This window comes from Myotis myotis, unplaced genomic scaffold (genome assembly GCF_014108235.1).
Source record: "Myotis myotis isolate mMyoMyo1 unplaced genomic scaffold, mMyoMyo1.p scaffold_m19_p_2, whole genome shotgun sequence".
Taxonomy (NCBI): domain Eukaryota; kingdom Metazoa; phylum Chordata; class Mammalia; order Chiroptera; family Vespertilionidae; genus Myotis; species Myotis myotis.
In genome coordinates this window covers 107521897-107549764 of record NW_023416324.1, presented here as the reverse complement: position 1 = coordinate 107549764, position 27868 = coordinate 107521897, and the positions used below count along the sequence as shown (strand labels likewise).

The following is a 27868-nucleotide window of genomic DNA, read 5'->3' as shown; positions in this document are numbered from 1 at the left end:
TTTCTTCTTGTTGTTGCTTGTTTGATTGTTTGTTTTTGTTTTGCTTTTTATTTTATGCTTTTGTTTTTTCCTTTCCTTGTTTGTTCTCTTCTTCTACCAACATCTTAATTAGTTTCACTCACCAAACTAAGGCCTATCTGTGCCCTACCCTATTCTTTTTCAAAAATAGATAAATACATAGAAAGATTAAAGAAAGGGGAAATGTTTTTTATTGAGTGTATTGTTTTTTACTTTCCTTCTTACACATTCATTCTCTTTCTACCTCCTCTATACTGAATCGTGGCCATTCCCCCATTCATTCAATTCCTTTACCTTACCTTCTGGAAATAAGCTCTGCCTCTTCAGATTCAGCTCCCCTCCTTTTTTTCTGGGTGTTTGTTATTTGCATTTTCTGCATTAGTTGTTGGTTTTGTGGAGTTTTCCCCCAATACACATGTATTTTTCCCTTCTTTTCTCTCCTTTTTATTTTTTCTCTTACCTTTTTTTTCCTTTTCTCAGTATAATTTTTGTGCTCTCTTCTCTCCCCCAATTCCCTTTTCTCTGAAGGTGACCTTAATTTGGGGTTATCTGTGTCGTGAATACACTCGTGTTTTGTTCTCTTTGTGTTGTGTCTTGTCGAGTTGTGTTTTGTGCCATTTGGTCAATGTGGTAGAGAGTGAGCCACATAACTAGACACCCTGAGAAGAGCAAAAATGGGAAGAAAAAAAAAAACCAAAAAACAAAAATAAAATCAGTCACCATACCAAAGAAAAGGAGTAATTACCGAAAAAGGAAGGTAACGAAATGGAAGCAAGCAATTTGTTAGAGAAAGAATTCAGAGCAATGGCCATAAGGATGCTGAAAAGGATGGAAGATAAATTCAACAACATGTGTAAGAACCAAGAAGAACCAAGAGGAAATGAAGAATGGCATCACTGCAATAAAGAACACAATAGAAAGCATCAACAGTAGACTAGAAGAAGTTGAGGACCCCACCAATGCGTGAGAAAACAAGGTAGGAAAAAACACTCAAGCAGGGAGAAACAAGATGGCAGCATAAGGTATAAACCTGTACATGCTGCCCCCCACAACAACATTAAAACTACAACTATAAGACAAAACAGCTATCATCCAGAGCCACGGGAAAGCTGGCCAAGTGGAAGTTCTACAACTAGAAGGAAAGAAAAAAGCACATTGAGACTGGGTAGGAGGTGCAGAGGTGCCAAGAACAGAGGTACGGAGTCGCGCGAACTGGGCTGTACCTGGGTGCATGTTTTTTTTTTTTTTTTTGTTTCAATCAGAAGGGGATACAAGCTCTTGAATGCACTGAACTCATTTATGACAAGACTCTGGGGTCCCAGACTCCTATGGGGAGAAACTGGACTGTCTTTCAGCGGATCAGAAAGCAAGGGTGGGTTTCTCGCAGAGCTGCTCACAGGGATCATTGTTGCTGTGGGGGCGTGGGAATCAGGGACGCAGACACGTGGAGTCATGGAGACAGCTGATGACAGCCATTGCTGTTTGCTCCACCCTGGTGATTCTCTGAGACCCTGCCCACTCAGTTTACATCTCCACCCAAGCTGTGCACAGCAGCTCAAAGGAATCACCTGTGCTTTTGCAGGCTAACCTAATAAAATGCAGCGGGCTCAGAGAGCTCCAAAGCTTCCAAACACCAAACAAAGAGGAGAAATCTGCTGATATTGCTGTAGCTCCTGCTGGGTGGACTCACACAGTGGTTGACTTGGAGATCCAGGAGACAGGGTACCCCTGGTCAGATACCAGATTTCAATTCCTCACATCCATAAGGGACTCACTCAAGAAGCAGACTCAGTGAGCACCAAAGCCCCACTGAAGCAAGTCCTACCCCATAAGGGTGTCTCCAGCACAGCAGTTCTTCCACTGTAGACACAGCAGGTCCTCGCAGTCAGCCAAAAATGCGGAGACAAAGAAACATGTCACAAATGAAAGAAATGTAGGAAAGCAAACTGATGGAGGGCATAGAGTTCAAAACCACAGTTATAAGGTTACTCAATAATCTTCTACGAACCTCCGAGGAACTTAGTGAGACCTTTGAGGATTTTAATGAGAATGTCAAAAAAAATGGAAAAGGACCAGTCAGAAATTAAACATACACTGACTGAAATTAAAAATAATATACAGAGATCGAACAGCAGACTAGAGGATCCCAAGAATCAAGTCAAAGATTTGAAATACGAAGAAGCAAAAAACACCCAACTGGAAAAGCAAAAGGAAAAAAGGATACAAAAATATGAAGCTAGTGCAAGGAGCCTCTGGTACAACTTCAAGCGTACCAACATCCAAATTATAGGGGTGCTGGAAAAAGAGAGAAATTATGACAGGAAACTTCCCCTACCTGGTGAAAGAAATAGACTTACAATTCCAGGAATCACAGAGAACCCCTAACAAGAGGAATCCAAAGAGGACCACACAAAGACACGTCATAATTAAAATTCCAGGGGCAAAAGGAAAAGAGAGAATCTTAAAAGCAGCAAGAGAAAAACAGTTAGTTACCTACAAGAGAGCACCCATATGGCTGTCAGCTGATTTCTCAACAGAAACCATGCAGACCAGAAGGGAGTGGCAAGAAATATTCAAAGTGATGAATAGCAAGAATCTACAACCAAGATTACTCTACCCAGCAAAGCTATTATTTAGAATTGAAGGTCAGATAAAGACCTTCACAGATAAGAAAAAGCTAAAGGACTTCATCACCACCAAACCAGTATTAAAAGAAGAACAAGGTAAAGATAAAAATTATGAACAATAAAGTGAAACAAATACATATATATCAAAAAGTGAATCTAAAAATCAAGTGAATAAAAAGTCTGATGAACAGAATAAACTGGTGAATAGAATAGAATCAGGGGCATAGAAAGGGAGTGGACTGACAATTCTTGGGGAAGGGAGTGTGGGGGTTGCAAGAAGTGTCTGGCCAAAAATCATACACCTATGGACAAGGACAGTCGGTGGGGGTCGGGGGGTAAGGGCAGGGGATGGGGTGGGAACTAGGTGGAGGGGTTCTATGGGGGAAAAAGGAAAAACTGTAATAATCTGAACAATAAATATTTTTTAAAATAAAAATAAATAAAGAAATAAAAAACAGTAGAACAACCTAAGGTAGATTTGGGACAACATGAAACAAAACAACACCTGCAAAATAAGGGTGCCATAAAGAGAGGAAACTGAGCAAGTAATAGAAAACCTGTTAGAAGAAATAATGACAGAAAACTTCCCTGATATTGGGAAGAGAAACTCAAACAAGTCAAGAAGCTCACAAATTGCCAAATAAGATGAACCCAAGAAGACTGACACCAAGACACCTCATAATTAAGTTGGGAAACACCAACAACAAAGTAAGAATCTTATAGGCTACCAAAATGAGACAAAAAGTTACCTACAAGGGATCTGGCTTTAGACTATGAACCGATTTCTCAACAGAAACACATCAGGCCAGAAAGAATGGAGTGAAATATACAAAATGATGCAAAGCAAGGGACTGAATCCAAGAGTAATAAACCCAGCAAGGCTATCATTCAAAATTGAAGGGGAAATCAGGAGCTTCACAGACACAAAAGGGATAAGGGAGTTTATTACCACCAAACCAGCAATGCAAGAAATGCTAAAGGGACTGCCGTTAAAAGAAGAAATGGGAAGGGAAGAAGGAGCACAGGCATAAAGAGTAAAAATGTCAGCAAAAAAGTGCCTATCAATAATAACCTTAAATGTAAATGGATTAAATGCTCCAATCAAAAGACATAGGGTAGCTGAATGGATTAAAAGACATGACCCATATCTCAGCTGTCTACAAGAGACCCAACTCAGAACAAAGGACTCACACAGGCTGACAGTGAAGAGATGAAAAAATATGTTTCAGGTGAATGGAAATAAAAAAAAAGGTGGGGTAGCAATATTATATCTGACAAATCAGATGTGAAAATGGAGGTCATATGAAGAAATAAGGAAGGCCACTTCATAATATTAAAGGGAGCAATTCAACAAGAAGATATGACTCTGGAAAACATATATGAACCTAATACAGGAGCACACAAATACATAAAAAAAAACTTCTGGAAGATATCAAGGGAGAAATTGACATCAATACAGTTGTAGTAGGGGACTTTAATACCCCATTGACACCACTGGATAAATACTCTAAACAAAAACTCAGCAAAGAAACTGCAATTCTAAATGACTCACTAGATCAGATGAACTTAATAGACACCCCGAAGCTACAGAATATACATTCTTCTATAGTGCACCTGGGACAATTTCAAAGATAGACCACATATTGGGACACAGGCAAAGTCTCTTCAAATTCAAGAAGATAGAAATCATAACAAGCATCTTCTCAGATCACAATGGCATAAAATTAGCAATGAACTACAATAAAAACAATGAAAAAATTTAAACACTTGGAAGCTAAATAGCATGCTATTGAATAATGATTGGGTTACCAAAGAGATCAAAGAGGAAATAAAAAGCATCCTGGTAACAAACAACAATGAAAACACAACAATCCAAAATCTATGGGACACAGTGAAAGCAGTCCTGAGAGGGAAGTTCAAAGCTCTACAGTCCTACCACAAAATACGAGAAAAAATGGTAATAAATTATCTAACCCTACAACTCAAAGAATTAGAAAGAGAGCAAGAAGAAAAGCCCAGAGTAAGCAGAAGACAGAAAATAATAAAGATCAGAGCAGAAATAAATGACATAGAGACAAAAGAAATAAACAATACAAAAGATCAATACAACCAAGAGCTGGTTGTTAGAAACAATCAACAAACTTGATGGACCTCTAGCCCGGCTCACCAAGAAGCAAACGGAGAGGACCAAAATAAACAAAATCAGCAATGAAAGAGGTGAAACAACAACCAACCCCACAGAAATACAAAAGATTAAGAAAAAATATTCTGAACAATTCTATTCCAACAAACTGGACAACATAGATGAAATGGACATATTTTTTAGAAAAAAAAAAAACAAAACAAGCTCCCAAAACTGAATCAGGAAGAATAAAAAACATGAAGAGGCCAATAACTACAGAAGAAATTAAAGTAGTAATCAAAATATTCCAGCACACAAAAGCCCTGAACCAGAAGGCTTCACAGGGTACTTTAACCAAACATTCAAAGAAGAAATAAAACCTTTCTTCCTCATACTATTCCAAAAAATTCAAGAGAGGGCACACTTCCAAGATTTCTATGATTAAGAACTAGATAAAGACAAAACTAGTTAAAGACACCACAAAGAAAGGGAACTACAGTCCAATATCCTTGATGCTAAAATCCTCAGAAAAATTCTATCAAATCAGATCCAACATTACATTTGAAAGATCACACATCATGACCAAGTGGGATTTATTTCAGGGATGCAAGGATGGTACAATATCCACAAAGCAATAAATGTGATACATCACAAAGACAAATTGGCAGACAAAAATCACATAAAAATATCAATCGATGCAGAAAAGGCATTTGACAAATTCCAACATCATTTCTTGATAAAAACTCTCAGCAAAGTGGGAATACAGGGATCATACCTCAACATAATAAAAGCCTTATAGGACAAACCCACAGCCAACATCATACTCAGTGGGGAAAAACTAAATTCATTTTTCCTAAGAACAGGAACAAGACAGGGATGCCACTTTCACCATTCTTGTTCCATATAGTACTAGCAGTGCTAGCCATAGTGATCAGACAAGAAGAAGAAATAAAAGGCATCCAAATTGGAGGTAAAGAAGTAAAAGAGTCATTTTTCCCAGATGACATGATATTATACATAGAAAACCCCAAAGACTCCATCAAAATCTACTAGACTTAATAAATGAATTTGGGAATGTAGAAGGATACAAAATTAACACCCAGAAATCTATTGCTTTTTTATACACAAATAATGACCTCACAGAAAGAAAAACCAAAAAAAAAATCATGTTTACCATTGCACCAAAAAATTAAGATACCTAGGAATAAACTTAACTAAGGAGGTAAAAGATCTGTACTCTGAAAACTACAGGACATTGGAAAAAGACATAGAGGAAGACATAAACAAATGGAAGAACATACCATGTTCATGAATTGGTAGAATCAATATCATTAAAGTGTCCATAGTACCCAAAGCAATTTATAGATTCAATTAAACCCCCATTAAAATATCAACAGCATATTTAAAAAACCTAGAACAAACTCTCAAAACATTCATTTGGGGAAAAAAAGAGCCTGAATATCCACAGCAATCCTGAGAAAGAAGAACAAAGGAGGAGGGATCTCAATAGTAGATATTAAGCTGTATTACCAAGCTATGGTTCTCACAACTGCCTGGTTCTGGTACAAGGATATATAGACCAATGGAACAGAACAGAGAACCCAGAAATAAACCCAAGCCATTATGCTCAATTAATATTTGATAAAGGCGGCAAGAGCATACAATGGAGTCGTGACAGTCTCTTCAATAAATGGTACTGGAAAATTTGGTCAGATACATGCAAAAAATGAAACTAGATCACCAACTTAAAGCATACACAAAAACAAGCTCAAAATGGTTAAAGGACTTAAATGTAAGATGGAAAACCACAAAAATCTTAGAAGACCTAATAGGAAGCAAAATATAAGACATATGTCATAGTAATATCTTTACCAACACAGCTCCTAGGGTAATGGAGACTAAGGAGAAAATAAACAAATGGGACTGCATCAAAATGAAAAGTTTCTGCACAGCAAAAGAAACCATCAACAAAACAACAAGAAAGCCCACTGAATGTGAGAACATATTTGCCAATGTTATTTCAGATAAGGGTTTACTTGTGGGAAGCCATCCATTGTCTTCACTATCAGAGAAGTGTAAACAAGGATCCCAGAAAGCTGGTGAACCTTGAGCCCCTGGCAAGGGCCAAAGCTATGCACTGATTGTTTAGTCCAGACAATGGGGGCTCAAGCAATTTCCTGACCAAATAGTCTCAGAGTAAATCTTTCTAATATTTACTGACCTTTAAGATAGTCTGTCTGTTACTGAAATTACCTGACTGACTAAGGGCTAGATGTGTACCCAAAATTGAATAAAAGGTTGGCAAGGCCTGAGCACCAGTGGAAGTCCTTTCCCTTGCATTGGGCTTCTCGCCTGGCCCCTTAATTTCCAAATGATTATTTCTTGTCTCGTCTCTGTCATTTGCGTGCAGCCCTTCTCCAGATCCCAAACCCTGGAACATGCAAGACGTAGATACACATTTAATTTCCAAAATTTACAAAGAACTCATACAACTTAACAAAAGGAAGATAAACAATCCAATCAAAAAATGGGCACAGGACCTAGGTAGACACTTTTCAAAAGAGGACATACAAAGGCCTACAGACATGAAAACATGCTCAAAGTCACTAATCATCTGAGAGATGCAAATCAAAACAACAATGCAGTACCATCTCACATCTGTCAGAATGGCTATTATCAACAAACTAGTGGCCTGGTGCACGAAATTCACTCCTTCAGCCCAGCCTGCACCCTCTCCAATCAGGGAGCTCTTGGGAAATGTCCAACTTCTGGTTTAGGCCCAATCCCACAGGGACTGCTGGTTCCTAACTGCTCACCTGCCTGCCTGCCTGATAGCTCCTAACTGCCTCTGCCTGCCTGATTGATTGCCCCTAATTGCTTCTTTCTGCTTGCCTGATTGCCCCTATCTCCTCTGACTGCCTGCCTGATCGCCCCTAACCTCTCTGCTTGCCTAATCACCCCTAACTGCTTCTGCCTGTCTGATCACTCCCAACTGCCCTCCCATGCTGGCCTGGCTGCCCCCAACTGCCCTCCCCTGTTGTACTGATCTCACCCCCAACTGCCCTCCCCTGCCAGCCTGATCACCCATAACTGCTTCTGCCTCGGCCCCCACCACCATGGCTTTGTCTGGAAGGAAGTCGGACGCCCAGAAGACGGCTGGTAGACCAGGTCTAATTAGCACATTACCCTTTTTATTAGTATAGATAGATTATATAGGATAGGATTGCTTAAATGGAGAGGGAAAGCCTTTTTTCAGCAGGAGGAGATGCTCTTACAGACAAAAATACATAATCCCTATATCTGAACTGATAGCCAGCAATATGCACTATACCGCCAAACTGGTCATTAAAAAATTGAACTGCTTTCTTACACCTTACACCAAATAGCGATTGCCCTTAAAACTCCTCCTCAGTCCACACCTTAGGTTCTGCCTTTGCAGTTTACCCAGATTTGGTTCTGATTGGTTAATTTCTATGCCAGTCAGTGTCAAAAGCTCCTCCTCTTAGGCAGCCATTGGCTCCTCGCAGTTCACCTATATTTGGTTCTGATTGGTTTTTTTTTAAATGTATTATATTGATTTTTTACAGAGAGTAAGGGAGAAGGAGAGGGATAGAGAGTTAGAAACATCAATGAGAGAGAAACATTGATCAGCTGCCTCCTGCACACCCCCTACTGTGGATGTGCCCACAACCAAGGTACATGCCCTTGACCAGAATCGAACCTGGGACCCTTCAGTCCACAGGCCAATGCTCTATACACTGAGACAAACCGGTTAGGGCATGATTGGTTGGTTTTTATGCCAGTCAGCATCTCCAGGCTCATCTCTTGGCCTGATCAGAGAGGCGGGGCTCATCAACAGCCAACCCAAGCTGCTGGCAAGCGGGCTGAACTGCTGATCTCTTGGAGAGAGAGGCTCGGCTTCTGGTGAGGCCCAGAGAAAAGCAGGGTCTGATCCACAGCCTTAAAGATCAGACCCTGCTTCTCTCTCTCTCAGGCCTTGCCAGCAGCTGTGGTAGCCGCTGATCAGACCCACCTCTCTCTCTCCCCATGAGGTCAGCAGTTCAGCTTGCTCATCAGTCCCTGCCCACCTGAGCCTGCTGCACACGCATCCTGGCATTTGGTTGAGTCTTCAGTCCTTTTGGATGTTATGGACCCTGGGTTTTCATATATGATAATCACCAAAGACAAGTGCTGGAGAGGATATGGAGAAAAAAGAACCCTCTTGCACTGCTGGTGGGAATGTAGATTGGTGCAGCCACTGTGGTAAACAGTATGGAGTTTTCTCAAAAAACTAAAAATGGAACTCCCATTTGACCCAGTAATCCCACTTCTAGGAATATATCCTAAGAAACCAGAAACACCAATCAGAAAGGATATATGTACCCCTATGTTCATAGCAGCACAATTTACAATAGCTAAGATTTGAAAACAGCCTAAGTGCCCATCAGTAGATGAATGGATTAGAAAACTGTGGTACATCTACACAATGGAATACTACACTGCTATAAAAGAGAAGGAACTTTTACTATTTGCAACAGCATGGATGGAACTGGAGAGCATTATGCTAAGCGAAATAAGCCAGTTGGTGAAAGATAAATATCACATGATCTCACTCATTTGTGGGATAATGATCAACATAAACTGATGAACACTAATATAGCCAGAGACAAGGGGTGGTGATGGTGGGGGGGTTAGAGATCAACCAAAGGATTTGTATGCATACATATTAGCATATCCCATGGATACAGACACTGGGGCAGTGGGGGCTTGCCCTCGGGGATGGGAGTGGCTGGGGACAGTGGTCAATTGGAGAAAAAGGAGACATATGTAATACTTTAAACAATAAAAAAATCATTAACACCAATGTGGTTATTAATTCAATTCATGGTTTCATATTACATTATATTTCACTTTTTTAATAAAGTAAGAATGCTAGATTACTTAACAATCATGTATCTTTACTTGGTTTATCTTTATATAGCATATTTATGTCTTTGAATTTTGTTTAAAAATCTTTAGGTATGTATTGTTATGGTATATTAGCATTTTATTTTAAAAATGAATTACTTAAATGTATAACTCAGGTTACAGAAAGCATAATAAAATGTTGATATTTCTAAACTTAAAATTAATATAATGAAAATTGTGTTTTATTGAATGTATTTACAATAGAAATATATTCTTTTAAAATATAAATGAATAAATATAAATAGCTTTTTTGACAATAATTACTTAGAAAGAGATTTTTATTCTCTACTTGGTAAATATTATAATTTAAAAATATATTTTTAATTGATTTCAGAGAGTAAGGGAGAGGGAGAGAGAGAAATACTAATGATGAGAGAGAATCATTGATAAACTGCCTCCTGCACACCCCCACCTGGGGATTAAGCCACAAACCAGGAAAGTGCCTTGACCAGGAATTGAACCACCCCCACCCTTCCTTTCCTGGACCACTTTTGTAGGCTACTAGTACAGGGTTCCAGGGAAGAAAGTTGGGGCCTGGTACCCCCACTATGCTGCCAACCCTGCACTTAAAGAACAAGTCAAAACTATAAATTATCATAGCAATTAGCACCTGTACTTGGAAGATGGGCAAAGTGAGGGGGCTCAGCCTTAAGGAGTTGATGTTGATAAAACCAAGGGCATCCACTGGCTAGTAATTATCCTGAATGTTCATGCTCACTGGCTGCTCTTTGTAGAGGGATAGTAGGAACTCCCTGCCCAGGATGTATATCTGGCCCTTAAAGGGAGATACAAGAACTTTCCTTTCCACGTAATCCTGTCACTTAGTGATTCAGTGGCAGATAAGTTCATACTCAGAACTGTGCGAGAAACTGGTATGCTGGGTGAATTTCAAGCCAAGGCTGTGTTTTATTTTGCATACTTCCCAATCCAACGTGAAGGCCTCAGTGTTTAAATGAACATGATAAAGGACTACCTCAGATGGGATCTTGTAAATACATCTGAACTTCATCCTGATGAAGTGGTTTTCCTGATGTCACTGCAGCCCAGGCCATGCTTGCATGCAACTTCATTCAAGTAAATAAAGAGCTCCAAGGACATGCCATGGGTGGTGCCATCCTTAATGTTGGTCACTTTCTCAAGGACCCCTTTCTTGAACTAAATTTCAAGAATGTCAAGTCTGTTTGGACCTTTGGCAAGGTCCTGGGTCTTTGTGTTGCGGCTTTATTAGATGTATTGCAAATACGTTATCCCAGGATTCTAGCCTGTACATGAGGTCTTTTCCATGCTCCATGAGTCCTTAAAGGTGACTGGGATGGGGATTCCATGTTGCTTTATATAGTCTACTAGAGGCCCAGTGCATGGATTTGTGCACCAGTGGGGTCCCTTGCCCTGGCCCACAATCTGGGACCCCTTGGGGGATATTGGAGAACCAGTTTTGGATCAGTGGGGTCCCACAGGCCAGGCCAAGGGACCCCACTTCCCTGCACCAGGCTGGTTTTGGCCTGATCCCCACAGGCTAGGCAGGCAGACCCCACTGGTGCATGAATCTGTGCATGGGGCCTCAATATGCATGTAAGATCTTTGGTTAATCTCTTCCTGCCCTCCATCCTCCCCCTTTCCCTCTGAGATTCATCAGTCTGGTCCATTTTTTCATTCCTATGGTTTTTGCTCCTGCATTGAGTGTCTGCCCCCTGGTGGTCAGTGTGCATCATAGCTACCAGTTGGCCAGTCACTAAGGCTTTTATATATATAGACTAGAGGCCCAGCGCACAAAAATTTGTGCACTCGGGGGGTTGGTCCCTCAGCCCGGCCTGTGCCCTCTCGCAGTCTGGGACCCCTCAGGGGATGACCACTTGCTGGCTTAGGCCTGCTCCACGGAAGATTGGGCCTAAGATGACAATCAGACATCACTCTGGCAGCCCAGCAGCCCTTGGGGGATGTCCACTTGCCAGTGGGGAGAAGACCTAAGCTGCAGTTAGACATCCTTAGTGCTGCTGAGGAGGCAGGAGAGGCTCCCACCACCACCGCTGCACTGGCAGCCATCAGCCTGGCTTGTGGCTGAGCAGAGCTCCCCGATGTGAGAGCACACTGACCACCAGAGGCAGCTCCTGCATTGAGCATCTGCCCCCTGGTGGTCAGTGTGTGTCATAGTGACCAGTGATTCCCAGTCTTTCTGCTGTTAGGGTCAGTTTGCATATTACCTTTTTACTATATAGGATAGAGGCTTGGTGCACGGGTGGGGGCTGGCTGGTTTGTCTTGAAGTGTGTCCCGGATCAGGGTGGGGGTCCTGCTTGGGTGCCTGGCCAGCCTGGGTGAGGGGCTGATGGCTGTTTGCAGCTGGTCACACCCCCTTCATGGTAGGGGTCCCCACTGGGGTGCCTGGCCAGCCTGGATGAGGGGCTGTTTTCAGGCTGGCCACACCCCCTTTAGGGTGGGGTTCCCCACTAGGGTTCCTGGCCAGTCTGGGTGAGGGGCTGAGAGCCATTTTCAGGCTGGCAGGCGACTGAAGCTCCCAGCCTCTCCTTTCTTTCTTTCTTTTTTTATTCTAGGATTTATTTACCTTCTATAATTGAAACATTGTTGCCATCACTGGCGCTCCCAGCTCTGAGGCTGCAGCTGGCTGAAAGCAGGTATCTGGGGTTTGTTTAGCTTCAATAATTGAAACATTGTTGCTTCTGGAGCTCAGAGCCAGGTGGCGGCAGGCGGGGAACCTTGGCTGCCTCCATCACTGGAGCAAGCAAGCCTCATGTTAGCTTTAGATGCGTGGCTGCCTGCTGCCATCTTTGTTGGCAGTTAATTTGCATATCGCCCTGATTAGCCAATGGTAAGCATAGCGGAGGTATGGTTAATTACCCTTTTTGTCTTTTATTAGATAGGATTATATCATTGCATTTCTGGACCTGGTTGCAGAACTCAGGCATCTTCTATGGAGTGATGACCTTAATCTGGGGGGTCAGTGAGTATCAGGTTATCTTAAAACAGATCTGGTTATTTCCCTTTCCCATTGCACCTTGGGACACATACTTGACTCCCTCTCACTTTTGGATCTCTACTTGTTTGTGGGGATGCAGAGCCTGGCCAGAGAGGTGCCCAGAAGGAAGCAGTCCTCTACAGTGCACTTGACTGGATGGCAGGGCAGATGACCTTCACAAACTCTTTGCTGACATCCTTGATGAACACCTGTTTGGCCCCAAGATTTAGCACCTTGCTGGTTTCCTCAAAGTCTTCATTCTTACTGATTTGGGCCAGGCAGGCAATAACATTATAGCCTTGTTCCTGCAGCCACAGGAGAATGCAGTAGGTATCCAGGTCACCACTGTAGGCCAGAACCACAGATACTTTGCTGGACACTGTCTGGGGTTGGCAGTATTTTTTTTTTTTTTTTGGCTTCTGTAATCTGTTGTCACCTCTTGGCAAAGCACTTGGGGTCCAGGTGGTAGTGGCAGAGCAGGGGGCCAGTTGCAGTAGGTATCCTGGACTATAAGCCCAGGGCCAGGGCAAGTTTTCTTTCTCTTTCTCCCCTTGTGTCCCCTCAATACATCCATACCCTCCTCCTCAGTTGTCAGCCTGCTCTTAATGAGTCCATTTCTATTTTGTTTGTTAGTTCATTTTGTTCATTAAATTCCACATATGAGTGAAACCATATGGTACTTGTCTTTCATTGACTTATTTCACTTAGCATAATGTTCTCCACTTCCATCCATGCTGTTGTAAAGGTTAAACTCCCCTTATTTTTTATAATTGAATAGTATTCCATTGTATAAATATTACAGTTTTGTTATTCACTCATCTGCTGATAAACACTGGGCTGCTTCCAAATCTTGTCTATTGTACATAACACTGCAATGAACATAGGGGTGCAAGTATTCTTTCGAATTAGTGTTTTGGGTTTCTTTAGATAAATTCCCAGGAGTGGAATTCCTGGGTCGTAAGGCAGTTCTGCTTTTAATTTTTTGAGGAAACCATACTGTGTTCCACAGTTGACTGCAACAATCAGCATTCCCACCAATAGTGCCAAGGCTTTCCTTTTCTCCATACCCTCACCAGCACTTGTTGCTTGCTGATTTATTGAGGATAGCCATTCTGACAGGTATGAGGTGTTACCTCATTGTGGTTTTAATTTGCATTTCTCTGATAATTAGTGATGTTGAGCATCTTTGCATATGTCTATTAATGATCTGTATGTCCTCTTTTTATGTTCTTCATAAATTTTGGATTTTAACCACTTGTTAGATGTATTGCAAATATGTTCTCCCATTCAGTGAATTTTCTTTTCATTTTCTTGATGGTTTATCTCCTGTGAAAAAATTTTTTAGTTTGATGTAGTCCCATTTGTTTATTTTTTCTTTTGTTTCACTTGCCCAAGGACACATATTAGAAAATAATATAGCTACAAGAAATGCCTGAGATTTTACTGCCTATGTTTTCTTTGAGGATTTTTATGGTTCTGAGTCTAACATTTTTTTTTTTTACTTTTAAAGTATGTTTATTTCTAAATTTCAGTAACATACATTATTATATTAGTTTCAAGTGTATACCCCAATGATTAGACATTACATAACACATTAAGTGGTCATCCCAATAAATCTAGTACCCATCTAACACCATACATAATTATTACAATATTATTGAGTACTAGAGGCCCGGTGCACAAAAATTGCCTCAGCCTGGCCTATGCCCTCTTGCAGTCTGGGATCCACCTGCAAGGGGATCGGGCCCACACTGGCAGTCAGACATCCCTCTGGCAGCCCAGGAGCCCTCAGGGGATGTCCACTTACCAGTAGAGAGCAGACCTAAGCTGCAGTTGGACATTCTTAGTGCTGCTGAGGAGGCGGGAGAGGCTCCTGCCACCACTGCTGTGCTGGCAGCCATCATCCTGGCTTGTGGTTGAGCAGAGCTCCACCTGTGGGAGCGTTCTGACCACCAGGGGGAAGCTCCTGCGTTGAGCGTCTGCCCCCTGGTGGTCAGTGTGTGTCATAGTGACCAGTGATTCCGAGTCTTTCAGTTGTTAGGGTCAGTTTGCATATTACCCTTTTATTATATAGGATAGAGGCCTGGTGCATGGGTGGGGGCCAGCTGGTTTGCCCTGAAGGGTGTCCTGGATCAGGGTGGGGGTCCCACTGGGGTGCATGGACAGCCTGGGTGAGGGGATGATGGCTGTTTTCAGGCTGGCCACAGCCCCTTCAGGGTAGGGGTCCCCGCTGGGGTGCCTGGCCAGCCTGGGTAAGGGACTGAGGGCTGTTTTCAGGCTGCCCAAATCCCCCGGTGACTGAAGCTCCCAGCCTTTCCCTTTTTTTTTTTTAATTCTTTCCAGCTCCGTGGCCATGGGGACTGGAAGCAGGTATCTGGGGTTTATTTACCTTCTATAATTGAAACTTTGTTGCCATGAGAGGAGGCAGAAGCCAACCGGGAAGTTTGGCTTCTTCCATCACCAGGGCAACCAAGCCTCCTGCTTGCGGCCGGCTGGAAGCAGGTATCTGGGGTTTATTTATCTTCTATAATTGAAACTTTGTTGCTTTGAGTGGAACTCAGAGCCCACTGGGAAGCTTGGCTTCCTCCATCATTGAGGCAACCAAGCCTCCTGCTTGCTCCAGCTCTGTGGCTGCTGGCCGCCATCTTGGTTGGGATAATTTGCATATAGTTGCTCTGATTGACTGGTGGGCATGGCTTAAAGTGTTGCGAAGGTACAGTCAATTTTCATGTTTGTCTATTATTAGGTAAGATATCCCCTATGCTGTCCTTTACATCCCCATGACTATTCTATACAACCAATTTGTACTTCTTAAACCCTTCACCTTTTTCATTCATCATCCCAACTCCCCTTCTATCTGGCAGACAACAAAAACTAATATGTATCTATGAGTTTGTTTCTGTTCTGCTTATTCATTTTTTTTGTAGATTCAATTATTGACAAATATGTATTCATTGCCATTTTATTATTCATATTTTTTATCTTCTTAAAGAATGGCCTTTAACATTCCATATAATACTAGTTTTGTGGTGATAAACTCTTCACTTTTTCTTGTCTAGGAAGCTCTATATCTGTCCTTCAATACTAAATGATAGCTTTTCTGGATAGAGTAATCTTAGTTGTAAGTTCTTGCTTTTTATCACTTTGAAAATTTATTGCCTGTAATGTTACTTTTCAGAAATCAGCTGACAGTCTTATGGGAGCTTCCTTGTAGGTAACTAATTTTTTTCTCTTGCTTCTTTTAAGACTCTCTGTCTTTAAAATTTGGCATTTAATGATGCTGTGTCTTTGCGTGGGCCTCTTTGGGTTCATCTTGCTTGAGACTCTGTGTTTCTTGGACTTATATGTCTGTTTCCTTCACAAAGTTAGAGAAGTTTCCTGTAATTATTTTTTTTCAAATAACTTTTCAATTCCTTGTTCTCAGTCTTCTCCTTTCATCACCATCATGAGGGGAATGTTGGTATGCTTGAAGTTGTCCCAGGGGCTCCAAAAACTATCCTCATGTTATGGATTGTTTTTATTTTTTTCTGTTTTGATTAGATGTATTTTGCTTCCTTATATTCAAATTTCTGATTTGATTCTTGCTTTATCTACTATATTGTTGTTTCTCTATAAATTATTCTTTATTTTCTTATTTTTTTTTCTTATTGTAACCATTTTCTTTTTTTTTCTTTTTTTAATTTATTGCTTAAAGTATTACAAAGGGTATTACATATGTGTCCATTTTATCCCCCCGCCCTAGACAGTCCCCTAGCCTCCCCTATCCCCCAGTGTCTTATGTCCATTGGTTATGCTTATATGCATGCATACAAGTCCTTTAGTTGATCTCTTACCCCCCTACCTCCTGCCCCCCAACCCTTCCCTGCCTTCCCTCTGCAGTTTGACAATCTGTTTGAGGCAGCTCTGCCTCTGTATCTATTATTGTTCAAAAGTTTATAATGGTCTCTATTATCCATGAATGAGTGAGATCATGTGGTATTTTTCCTTCATTGACTGGCTTATTTCACTTAGCATAATGCTCTCCAGTTCCATCCATGACGTTGCAAATGGTAAGAGTTCCTTCCTTTTTAGAGCAGCATAGTATTCCATCGTGTAGATGTACCACAGTTTTCTAATCCATTCATCTACTGATAGGCACTTAGGCTGTTTCCAGATCTTAGCTATGGTGAATAGTGCTGCTATGAACATAGGGGTGCATATATCCTTTCTGATTGGTGTTTCTGGTTTCTTGGGATATATTCCTAGAAGTGGGATCACAAGGTCAAATGGGAGTTCCATTTTCAGTTTTTTAAGGAAACTCCATACTGTCTTCCATAGTGGCTGCACCAGTCTGCATTCCCACCAGCAGTGCACAAGTGTTCCTTTTTCTCCACATCCTCTCCAGCACTTGCCGTTTGCTGATTTGTTGATGATAGCCAGTCTGACAGGTGTGAGATGATACCTCATTGTTGTTTTGATTTGCATCTCTTGGATGATTAGTGACTTTGAGCATGTTTTCATATGTCTCTTGGCTTTCTGAATGTCCTCTTTTGAAAGGTGTCTATTTAGGTCCTTTGCCCATTTTTTGATTGGATTGTTTATCTTCCTTTTGTTAAGTTGTATGAGTTCCCTATAAATTTTGGAGATTAGGCCTTTATCAGATATGACATTGGCAAATATGTTTTCCCACACAGTGGGTTTTCTCGTTGTTTTGTTCATGGTTTCTTTTGCTGTTCAGAAGCTTTTTATTTTGATGTAGTCCCATTTGTTCATTTTCTCTTTAGTTTCAAGTGCCCTAGGAGCTGTATCAGTGAAGAAATTGCTTCGGCATATGTCTGAGATTTTGTTGCCTTTGGATTCTTCTAGAATTTTTATGGTTTCCTGTCGTACATTTAAGTCCTTTATCCATTTTGAGTTTATTTTTGTGTATGGTGTAAGTTGGTGGTCTAGTTTCATTTTCTTGCATATATCTGTCCAATTTTCCCAACACCATTTATTGAAGAGACTATCTTGGCTCCATTGTATGTTCTTGCCTCCTTTGTCAAATATTAATTGAGCATATTTGTTCGGGCCGATTTTGGGGCTCTCTATTCTATTCCATTGATCTATATGCCTATTCTTGTGCCAGTACCAGGCAGTTTTGAGAACAGTGGCATTGTAATACAACTTGATATCTGGTATTGAGATCCCACCTACTTTGTTCTTTCTCAGGATTGCTGCAGCTATTCGGGGTCTTTTTTTATTCCAGATGAATTTTTGGAGAGTTCGTTCTAGATCTCTGAAGTATGCCGTTGGTATTTTAATGGGAAGTGCGTTGAATTTATAGATTGCTTTGGGTAGTATGGACATTTTAATGATGTTGATTCTACCAATCCATGAACACGGTATGTTCTTCCATCTGTTTATGTCTTCCTCTATCTCTTTTTTCAACGTCCTGTAGTTTTCTGAGTAGAGGTCTTTTACCTCTTTAGTTAAGTTTATTCCTAGGTACCTTAATTTTTTTTGTGCGATGGTAAATGGGGTTGTTTTTATAATCTCTGTTTCTAAAAGTTCAGTATTGGTGTATAGAAATGCCTCAGATTTCTTGGGGTTATTTTGTATCCTGCTACATTGCCAAATTCATGTATTAAGTCTAGTAGCTTTTTCATGGAGTCTCTAGGATTTTGTATGTATAATATCATGTCGTCTGCAAATAGGGACAGTTTTACTTCCTCTTTTCCAATTAGGATGCCTTTTATTTCTTCTTCTTGCCAAATTGCAATGGCTAACACTTCCAGTACTATGTTGAACAGGAGTGGTGAAAGGGGACATCCCGGTCTTGTTCCTGTTCTTAGGGGAAATGGTGTTTGTTTTTGTCCATTGAGTATGATGTTGGCTGTGGGCCTGTCATATATGGCTTTTATTATGTTGAGGTATGATCCTTCTACTCCCACCTTGCTGAGAGCTTTTATCAAAAATGGGTGTTGAATTTTGTCAAATGCTTTTTCTGCTTCAATTGATATGACCATGTGGTTTTTTTCTTTGAATTTGTTTATGTGATGTTTCACATTTATTGATTTGCGGATATTGTACCATCCTTGCATCCCTGGGATGAATCCTACTTGGTCATGGTGTATGATCTTTCTGATGTACTGCTGGATCCGATTTGCTAAGATTTTGTTGAGGATTTTGGCATCTATGTTCATGAGGGATATTGGCCTGTAATTCTCTTTCATAATGTTGTCTTTACCTGGTTTTAGTATTAGGGTGATGCTGGCTTCATAGAATGAGCTTGGAAGTGTTCCTTCCTCTTGAATTTTTTGTAGTAGTCTGAGGAGGATAGGTTTTAGTTCTTCCTTGAATGTTTGGTAAAACTCCCCTGTGAAGCCGTCTGGTCCTGGGCTTTTGTTTGCTGGAAGCTTTTTGATGACTGCTTCAATTTCTTCCATAGTTATTGGCCTGTTGAGATTATTAGATTCTTCCTGATTGAGTTTTGGAATGTTGTATTTTTCTAGGAATTTGTCCATTTCCTCCAGGTTGTCTAGTTTGTTGGAGTAGAGCTGTCCATAGTATTTTTTAACAATCATTTGTATTTCTGTGGGGTCTGTTGTTATTTCGCCTCCATCGTTTCTGATTTTGTTTATTTGGGTCCTCTCTCTTTGCTTCTTGGTGAGTCTGGCTAGAGGTTTGTCAATCTTGTTTATCCTTTCAAAGAACCAGCTCTTGGTTTCATTGATTTTCTGTATTGTTTTTTTGGTCTCTATGTCATTTATTTCTGCTCTAATCTTTATTATCTCCTTCCTTCTGCTCACTCTGGGGTTTTCTTGTTGCTCTCTTTCTAATTCTTTGAGTTGTAGAGTTAGCTGATTTACTACCATTTTTTCTTGTTTTTTGAGATAGGCCTGTAGAGCTATCAACTTCCCTCTCAGGACTGCTTTCATTGTGTCCCATAGGTTTTGGATTGTTGTGTTTTCATTGTCATTAGTTTGCAGGATGTTTTGAATTTCTTCTTTGATTTCATTGGTAACCCAATCAATATTTAATAGCATGCTATTCAGCTTCCAAGTGTTTGAGTATTTTGGGTTGTTTTTATTGTAGTTTATTTCTAATATTATGCCATCGTGGTCTGCGAAGACGCTTTTTATGATTTCAATCTTATTGAATTTGGGGATACTTTGCTTGTGACCCAATATATGGTCTATTTTTGAATATGTCTTATGAGCATTTGAGTATAATGTATATTCCCTGGCTTTGGGGTGAAGTGTTCTGAAGATGTCTATTAAGTCCATCTGATCTAGCGAGTCATTTAGGATTGCTGTATCTTTGCTGATTGTTTGTCTAGAGGGCTTATCCAGTGTTGTCAGTGGTGTATTAAAGTCCCCTACTATGATTGTATTGTTGTCAATCTCTCCTTTGATATCTTCCAAGATTTTTTTTATGAATTTGGGTGCTCCTGCATTGGGTGCATATATGTTTACCAGGGTTATATCTTCTTGTTGTATTGATCCCTTTAGTATTATGAAGTGGCCTTCCTTATCTCTTGTTATGGCCTTCACTTTGAGGTCTATTTTGTCCGATATAAGTATTGCTACCCCAGCTTTCTTTTCCTTTCCATTTGCCTGAAAGATAATTTTTCCATCCTTTCACTTTCAGTCTGTGTGAGTCCCTTCTAATGAGGTGGGTTTCTTGTAGACAGCAGATGTATGGGTCGTGTTTTTTTATCCATTCAGCCACTCGATGTCTTTTGTTTGGAGCATTTAGTCCGTTTACGTTTAAAGTTATTATTGAAAAGTACTTGTTTGTAGCCATTTCTGTTTTTGTGTGGCTGTTTTCTTTCTGAGGTTTTTATTTCTTATTTTTATACCAGTCCCTTTAGCATTCCTTGCATTGCTGGCTTGGTGGTGATAAACTCCCTTAGCCTTTTTTTGTCTGTGAAGCTTCTTATTTCCCCTTCAAGTTTGAATGATAGCCTTGCTGGATAGAGTATTCTTGGATTCAGTCCTTTGCTTTGCATCACTTTGTAAATTTCTGTCCATTCTTTTCTGGCCTGATGTGTTTCTGTTGAGAAATCATTTGACAATCTAATGGGAGATCCCTTGTATGTAACTTTCCGTCTCTCTCTTGCAGCCTGTAAGATTCTCTCTTTGTCCTGAACATTTGCCATGGTAATTATGATGTGTCTTGGTGTGGGTCTTTTCTGGTTCACCTTGTTTGGGACTCTCTGGGCTTGTGTGACTTTTTTCTTCCCCACCTCAGGGAAGTTTTCTGATATTATTTCTTCTAATAGGTTTTCTAATCCTTGTTCATCCTTCTGTTGTTCTGGTACCCCTATTATTCGTATGTTGTTTCATATCATGTTGTCCCAAAGCTCCCTTAGGCTCTCCTCCTGTCTTTTCATTTTTTTCTCCAATTGCAGTACTGTTTGGGTGTGTTTTGCTTCCTCGTCTTCTAATTCACTAATTCGGTCCTCCGCTTCTCCTAGTCTACTGTTGATACTTTCAATGGAGTTTTTCATTGCAGCTATATCACTCTTCATTTCTTCTTGGGTCTTACTTAAGTTGTTGATTTTTTCATCTGTTTCTTCTCGCTTCTTCCATATGTTATCGATTTTTTCATCTGTTTCTTCTTGCTTCTTGCAGAGGTTGTCGATTTTTTCCTCCATCCGGTTTATGCACTCTAGGACCCTTATTCTGAATTCTTTTTCTGTCATGTTGCATGCCTCTGTATTACTTAGCTGCTTTTCTGGAGAGTCCTCCTTCTCTTTCCTTTTGGGGTTTCTTTGTCTACCCATGTTCGATCTCACTGACATATCTAGACGTTGAGTCGTTCAGTGGTTGCTCCCTTGGTGGTAGTGACTCCTTGGTCTGTGGTTGCTCTTCGGGCGGTTGCGGTAGCAGCTGCTCTTCAGTTGGCAGCAGCTCCTCTGGTGGGTGCTGTTCACAGCTGTGGTGGCTCTTCTGGCTGGTGGGGTGAGGTTTCACGTACAGCTGCTGTTCCTCAGCAGAGGGTGTGGTGCTCAGGAGGTTGCTGTTGCTTGGATCTGCTGCGTTGATTTAAAGGCACAAAATACAACACAACAAGGCACCATGTACCAGGCACTATACACAAATATATTCATGATATTAATAACCCCAAATAAAGGTGACCACCTGAATTAAGAGAATTAGGGTATAAGGAAGAAGGAAGAGGAAAAGATAAAAGAGAATAAAGAAAAGAAAAGTAGGGACCAAAAAAAGGAGTGCAAAAATGAAATTGGGAAAAAGGAGGGGGGGAAATAAAAGCAAGAAAAGAAAAGAAAAGAAAAGAAAAGAAAAGAAAAAGAGCGAAAAGAGAGAATGAAGTGGAAGAGGGGAAGAGACTTTTTTATATGAGGAGAATACTCCTATAGAACAGCCATTAATCCCAACAAATTCCAGCAACAGCTCCCTGGAGATGAATGCAAACTAGAAACAACCAATAATATAACGATGAAAATAGAATGGAGAACACTAATCCCAAAATAATATAAAGAGAAAATAAAATGGCACTTTAAAAAATGGTAAAATGGTAGCAGTAATAATACTGGTGAAAAATAAGAAGGTAGTAATTAAAAGGGTAAAATCAGGTGATGGAAAAAGAAGAAAAAAAAAAGAAAAATTAAAAAAAAGAAGAAAAAAAAAGAAAAAAATTGGTTTCTTAGTTAAAAGGTGAAAAAAGAGAAAAAAAAAATTGCAGTAGTGAAGGTCCTTCGGTTCTTCTATTCTTCAGTGTGGCTCGCCTTAGACCTGCCAGGTGTTCAGGAGAGTGTTGAGTTTCCCTGCGATACACTGTCTATCTTTATTTCAGGTAGTATATCCTTCCTTTCTGACTGATTCTTCATTTTTAAAGATTTTTTAAAAAAGTTTATTTTTAGACAGAGAGGAAGGAAGAAGGAAAGAGAGAGAAATATCTATGTGAGAGTGACACAGCATTGGCTTCCCCCACATGCCCCATACTAGGGATTGAGCCTACAACCCAGCATGTGCCCTGACCAGGAATCAAACAGGCAATCCATCAGTGCCCAGTTCAATGCCCAACAAACTGAGCCACCTTGGCCAGGCCTAACATTCTTTTTGATGCTGTTGAGGTCCTCACAACATTCAGTGAGTATCCTTATAACCAGTGTTTTGAACTCTGCATCTAGTAGATTGCTTGCCTCCAGTTTGTTTGGTTCTTTATTTGAAGTTTTGTTCTGTTCTTTCATTTGTTACTTTATTGCCTCATTTTGGCAACCTCCTCGTGTTTGTTTCTATGTATTTAGTAGAGCTGCTATGTCCTATAGGGTCAAGTGGCACAATCTCCCTGATAACCCAAGCTGGGCACTCTAGCCCCATATGGGCTGTGTACACCATCTTGTTGTAGTTGAACATTAATTGCTGTTAGCACATCAATGGGAGGGCTTTATCCCCAGGCTGTCTGCTGCAAAGATTGGCTTCCACCACTCATGACAGTGGCGGATCAGCTTAGAGGTCCATACAACAGTGCAGGACTTACTTCAGCAATGCTCTGGTGCCTGCTGAGTTTGCCATTTCAGTCTGTCACTGTGGAGGTGATTGGGTAGTGTTTTGATGCAGTCTTAAGCTGTCCACTGGGTGTGCTGGCTCTGGGGTCTCCTGGGAGGTACAGGCCTGCACTTACAACTCAGGCCCAGACACCCCTAGCAGTCATTGCAAACAAATTTCACATGAACAAGATGGGTGTGGGACAGGCCCTCGCTCCTGAAGAAGGTGGGTATTGGAACCTCAACCCAATACAAATTAGCTGTGGCTGTGCCCACTCAATAGGGCAGGAAAAAGAACTTGGTCCAAAATTTAAGTATTTAATTCATATTGAGTTTAATCTTGTGTATGGTGTAAGAAGGTGATCTAGTTTTTTGTGTTTTACTTTACATATTTTTTCCTTTGTTGATTAAGGTATTACATATGTGTCCTTATCCCCCATTACCCCACCCCCCTGCTCATGCCCTCATCCCCTGGTGTCTGTGTCCATTGGTTACACTTACATACATGCATACAAGTTCTTTGATTGATCTCTCCCCCTAACTCCAACCCTCCCCTACCTTCCCTCTGAGTTTTGAGCATTAGATCAATGCTTCTCTGTCTCTGGATCTGTTTTTGTTCATCAGTTTATGTTTTTCTTTATAATCCATCCACAAATGAGTGAGATCATGTGATATTTATCTTTCTCTGAATGGCTTATTTCGCTTAGCATAATGCTCTCCAGCTCCAATCATGCTGTTGCAAATGGTAGGAGATCCTTCATTTTTACAGCAGCATAGTATTCCATTGTGTAGTTGTACCATAGTTTTTTAATCCACTCATCTGTTGATGGGCACTTAGGCTGTTTCCAAATCTTAGCTATGGTAAATTGTGCTGCTATGAACATAGAGGTGCATATATCCTTTCTCCATTGTATGCTCTTGCCTCCTTTGTCAATATTAATTTGTGTCTATTTCTGGGTTCTCTGTTCTGTTCCATTAGTCTATATGTCTGTTCTTCTGCCAGTACCAGGGTGACTTGAGAACAGTGGCTTTATAAGATAGCTTGATATCTGGTATTGTGATCCCTCTAAAATTGTTCTTCTTTCCCAGGATTGCAGTGGCTATTCGGGGTCTTCTTTATTCCATATTAATTTTTGGAGAGTTTGGTCTAGGTCTGTGAAAAGTGCTGTTGATATTTTAATGAGGATTATATAGAATCTATAGATCATTTTGGGTAGTATGGATATTTTAATGATGTTGATTCTACCAATCCATGAACAAGGTATATTCTTCCATTTGTTTATATCTTTATCAATTTTTCAACGTTCTGTAGTTTTCCAAGTACAGGTTTTATTTATTTATTTATTTATTTACCTCTTTAGTTCAGGTTATTCCTAAGTATCTTAAATTGTTTGTTGCAATGGTAAATGGGATTTTTTAAAATTTCTCTTTCTGTGAGTTCATTATTAGTTTATAAAAATGCCATATATTCCTGGGAGTTAATTTTGTATTCTGCTATGCTTCAGAATTCAATTATTAAATATAATAGCTTTTTGATGGAGTCTTTTGGGTTTTCTATGAACAATATCATGTCATCTGTGAATAATGACAGTTTTATTTCTTCTTTTCCAATTTGGATACCTTTCATTTCTTCTTCTTGTCTGAGCACTATAGTGAGTACTTACAAAACTCTGTTGAACAGGGGTAGTGAAAAGGAGGCATGCTTGTCTTCGTCTTTTTTTTAGAAGAAGTGGTTTTGGTATTTGCCCATTGAGTATGATGTTGGCTATAGGTTTGTCATCTAAGGCTTTTATTACGTTGAGGTATGATGCCTATTTTTCCACTTTACTGAGTGTTTTTTTTATCAAAAAGGTTGTTGGACTTTGTGAAATGCTTTTTCTGCATCTATTAATGTGATCATGGTTTTTTTTCTTTCAATTTGTTTACGTGATGTATCACATTTATTGATTTGTGGATATTAAACCAGCCTTGTATCCCCTGAATAAATCCCACTAGGTCATGTGTATGATCTTTTTAATGTATTGCTGAATGTGATTTTGTAATATTTTGTTGAAGATCTTAGCATCTATGTTCATCATGGATATTGGCCCGTAATTCTTTTTCTTTGTAGTGTCCTTATCTGATTTTCGAATTACAGTAATGCTGGCTTCATTAAAAGAGCTTGTAAGTGTTCCTTCCTCTTGAATTTTTTGGAATAGTCTGAGGCAGATTGGTATTAATTCTTTGAATGTTTTGTAAAACTTCCCTGAAGCCATCCAGATAAGGGCTTTTTTTGGCTGTTTTTTTTTTTTTTTTAAATACTGCTTCAGTTTCATCTGTAGTTATCAGCCTATTCAGATTTTTGATTCTTCCTGATTGTTCATTTCATCAAGGTTAGCCAGTATATATATATACAGACACACACATACATACATTACAGCCCTTTGTATTTCAGTGGGGTCAGTTGTTACTGCACCTCTTTCATTTCTGATTTTGTTTATTTGAATTCTCTCTTTGTGTTGTCCTGAAGAGCCTGGCTAGTGGTTCATCAGTCTTGATTATTCTTTTAAAGAACTAGCTATTGGTTCTATTGATCTTTTGTTTTGTTTTGGTTTCTATGTCATATATTTACCCTCTGATATTCATTATTTCCTTCCATCTACTTACTCTGGGCTTTTATTGGTGCACTCTTCCTAGTTCTTTAAGTTGTACGGTTAGACAGCTTATTACCAGTTTTTCTTGTTCTTTGAAATAGGCCTGTAGTGCTATGAACTTCTCTCTCAGAAATGCCTTCATTGTGTCCTATAGATTTTGGATTGTTGTATTTTCATTTTCGTTTGATTCCAGAAATTTTTATATTTCTTCTTTGATATTTTTGGTAATCCATTCATTGTTTAATAGCATGCTATTTAGCCTCTGTGTGTATGATTAATTTTTATTGTTTTTATTGTAGTTGATTTCTCATTTTAATCCGTTGTGACCTAAAAAACTGCTTGATATGATTTCAATCTTCTTGAATTTTTAGAGACTTTGCCTGTGTCCTAATATGTTGTCTATGTTTGAAAATGTCTCAGTGCACTTGAGAAGAATGTATAGTCTGTAGCTTTGGGGTGAAATGTCTGAAGATATCAATTAATTCCTTCTTGACCTATTGAGTCATTTATGATCACTGTTTCTCTGCTGATTTTTTGTCTAGAGGATTCATTCAGTGGTGTCAATGGGTTATTAACATCTCCTACTATGATTGTGTAGCTATAAATCTCTCCATTGATATCTTCCAGAAGTTTTGTGTGTGTGTGTGTGTGTGTGTGTGTGTGCGTGCGTGTGTGTGTGTATTGTGTTAATGCATTGGATGTATATATATTTCCCAGAGTTATATTCTCTTGTTGTATTGATCCCTTTAATATTATGAAGTGGCCTTCCTTATCTCTTGTTATGACCTTCACCTTGAGGTCAATTTTGTCAGATATAAGTATTGCTACCCCATCTTTTCTTTCATTTCCGCATGCCTGAAAGTTTTATCCATCCCTTTACCTTCAGTGTATGAGTCTTTGTTCTGAGGTGGGTCTCTTGTAGATAGCTTATATATGGGTCATATTTTCTTATCCATTCAGCTACCCTATGTCTTCTGATTGGAGCATTTAATCCATTTACATTTAAGGTTATTATTGGTAGGTACTTGTTTGCTGCCATTTTTATTCTTTATTTCTGTATTCTTCTCTTTCTATTTATTCTTCTTACAGCAGTACCTTTAGCATTTCATGCATTGCTGGGTTGGTGGTTATAAACTCCTTTAGCCTCTTTTGTCTGCGAAGCTCCTGACATTTTGAATGATAGCTTCAATTTTGAATGATAGCCTTGCTGGATAGGGTATTCTTGGATTCAGTCCCTTGTTTTGAGTTACTTGGTATACTTCATTCCATTCCTTTATGGCCTGGTTTGTTTCTGTTGTGAAATCAGTTGATACTCTAATGGGGGATTCCTTGTAGTTAACTTTCTCTTTCTCTCTGGCAGTCTTTATGATTCTTACTTTGTTGATGACATTTGCCATTGTAATTACAATGTGTGTTGGTGTGGGATTTTTGGGTTCATCTTGTTTGGGACTCTGTCCTTTTTGGTCTTGTGTGACTTTTTTCCTTCCAAGGTCAGGGAGTTTTTCTGTCATTTCTTCAAACAGGTTTCCTATTCTTGCTCAGCTTCCTCTCCTTCTGGCAATCCTATTATGCAGATGTTGTTTCATTTTGTGTTGTCCCAAAGCTCCCTTAGACTCTCCTGCTTTTTAAGTTTTTTTTTTTTTTTTTTTTTTTTTTTTCCAGTTCCTACTCTGCTTGGGTGTTTTTCTCCTTGTCTTCTGTTAGCTTCTTCTATCCTCCAGTTGAAATCTTCCATTGTGTTCTTTATTGTAATTTCTTCTTGATTTTTACACATGTTGGTCAATTTCTCTTCCAGTATTTTGAGCATCCGTATAACCATTACTCTGAATTCTTTGACAAATTGCTTTGACTCTGTTTCATTTATTTCCTCTTCTGGCAACTCCTCATTTTCTTTCCTTTGGGGATTGTTGTTTTTTTGTATCCCCATTTTTGCTGTTGCTTTGTATTTGTTTCTATGTAATGTGAGTTGCTGTCACTTTCTGGCCCTGGGTCCCTGCTTGAGCTCCGAGAAGTTTAAGCCCTTAGAGTTCCAATTATCCAGGATTCCTTAG

At 39.9% G+C, this 27868-nt stretch overlaps 1 pseudogene; it reads right to left on the bottom strand.

Annotated features, from left to right (window-relative positions):
- Window positions 1–552: 552 nt before the first annotated feature.
- Window positions 553–27636, bottom strand: LOC118675628 (annotated as a pseudogene).
- Between the last annotated feature and the right edge of the window lie 232 nt (window positions 27637–27868).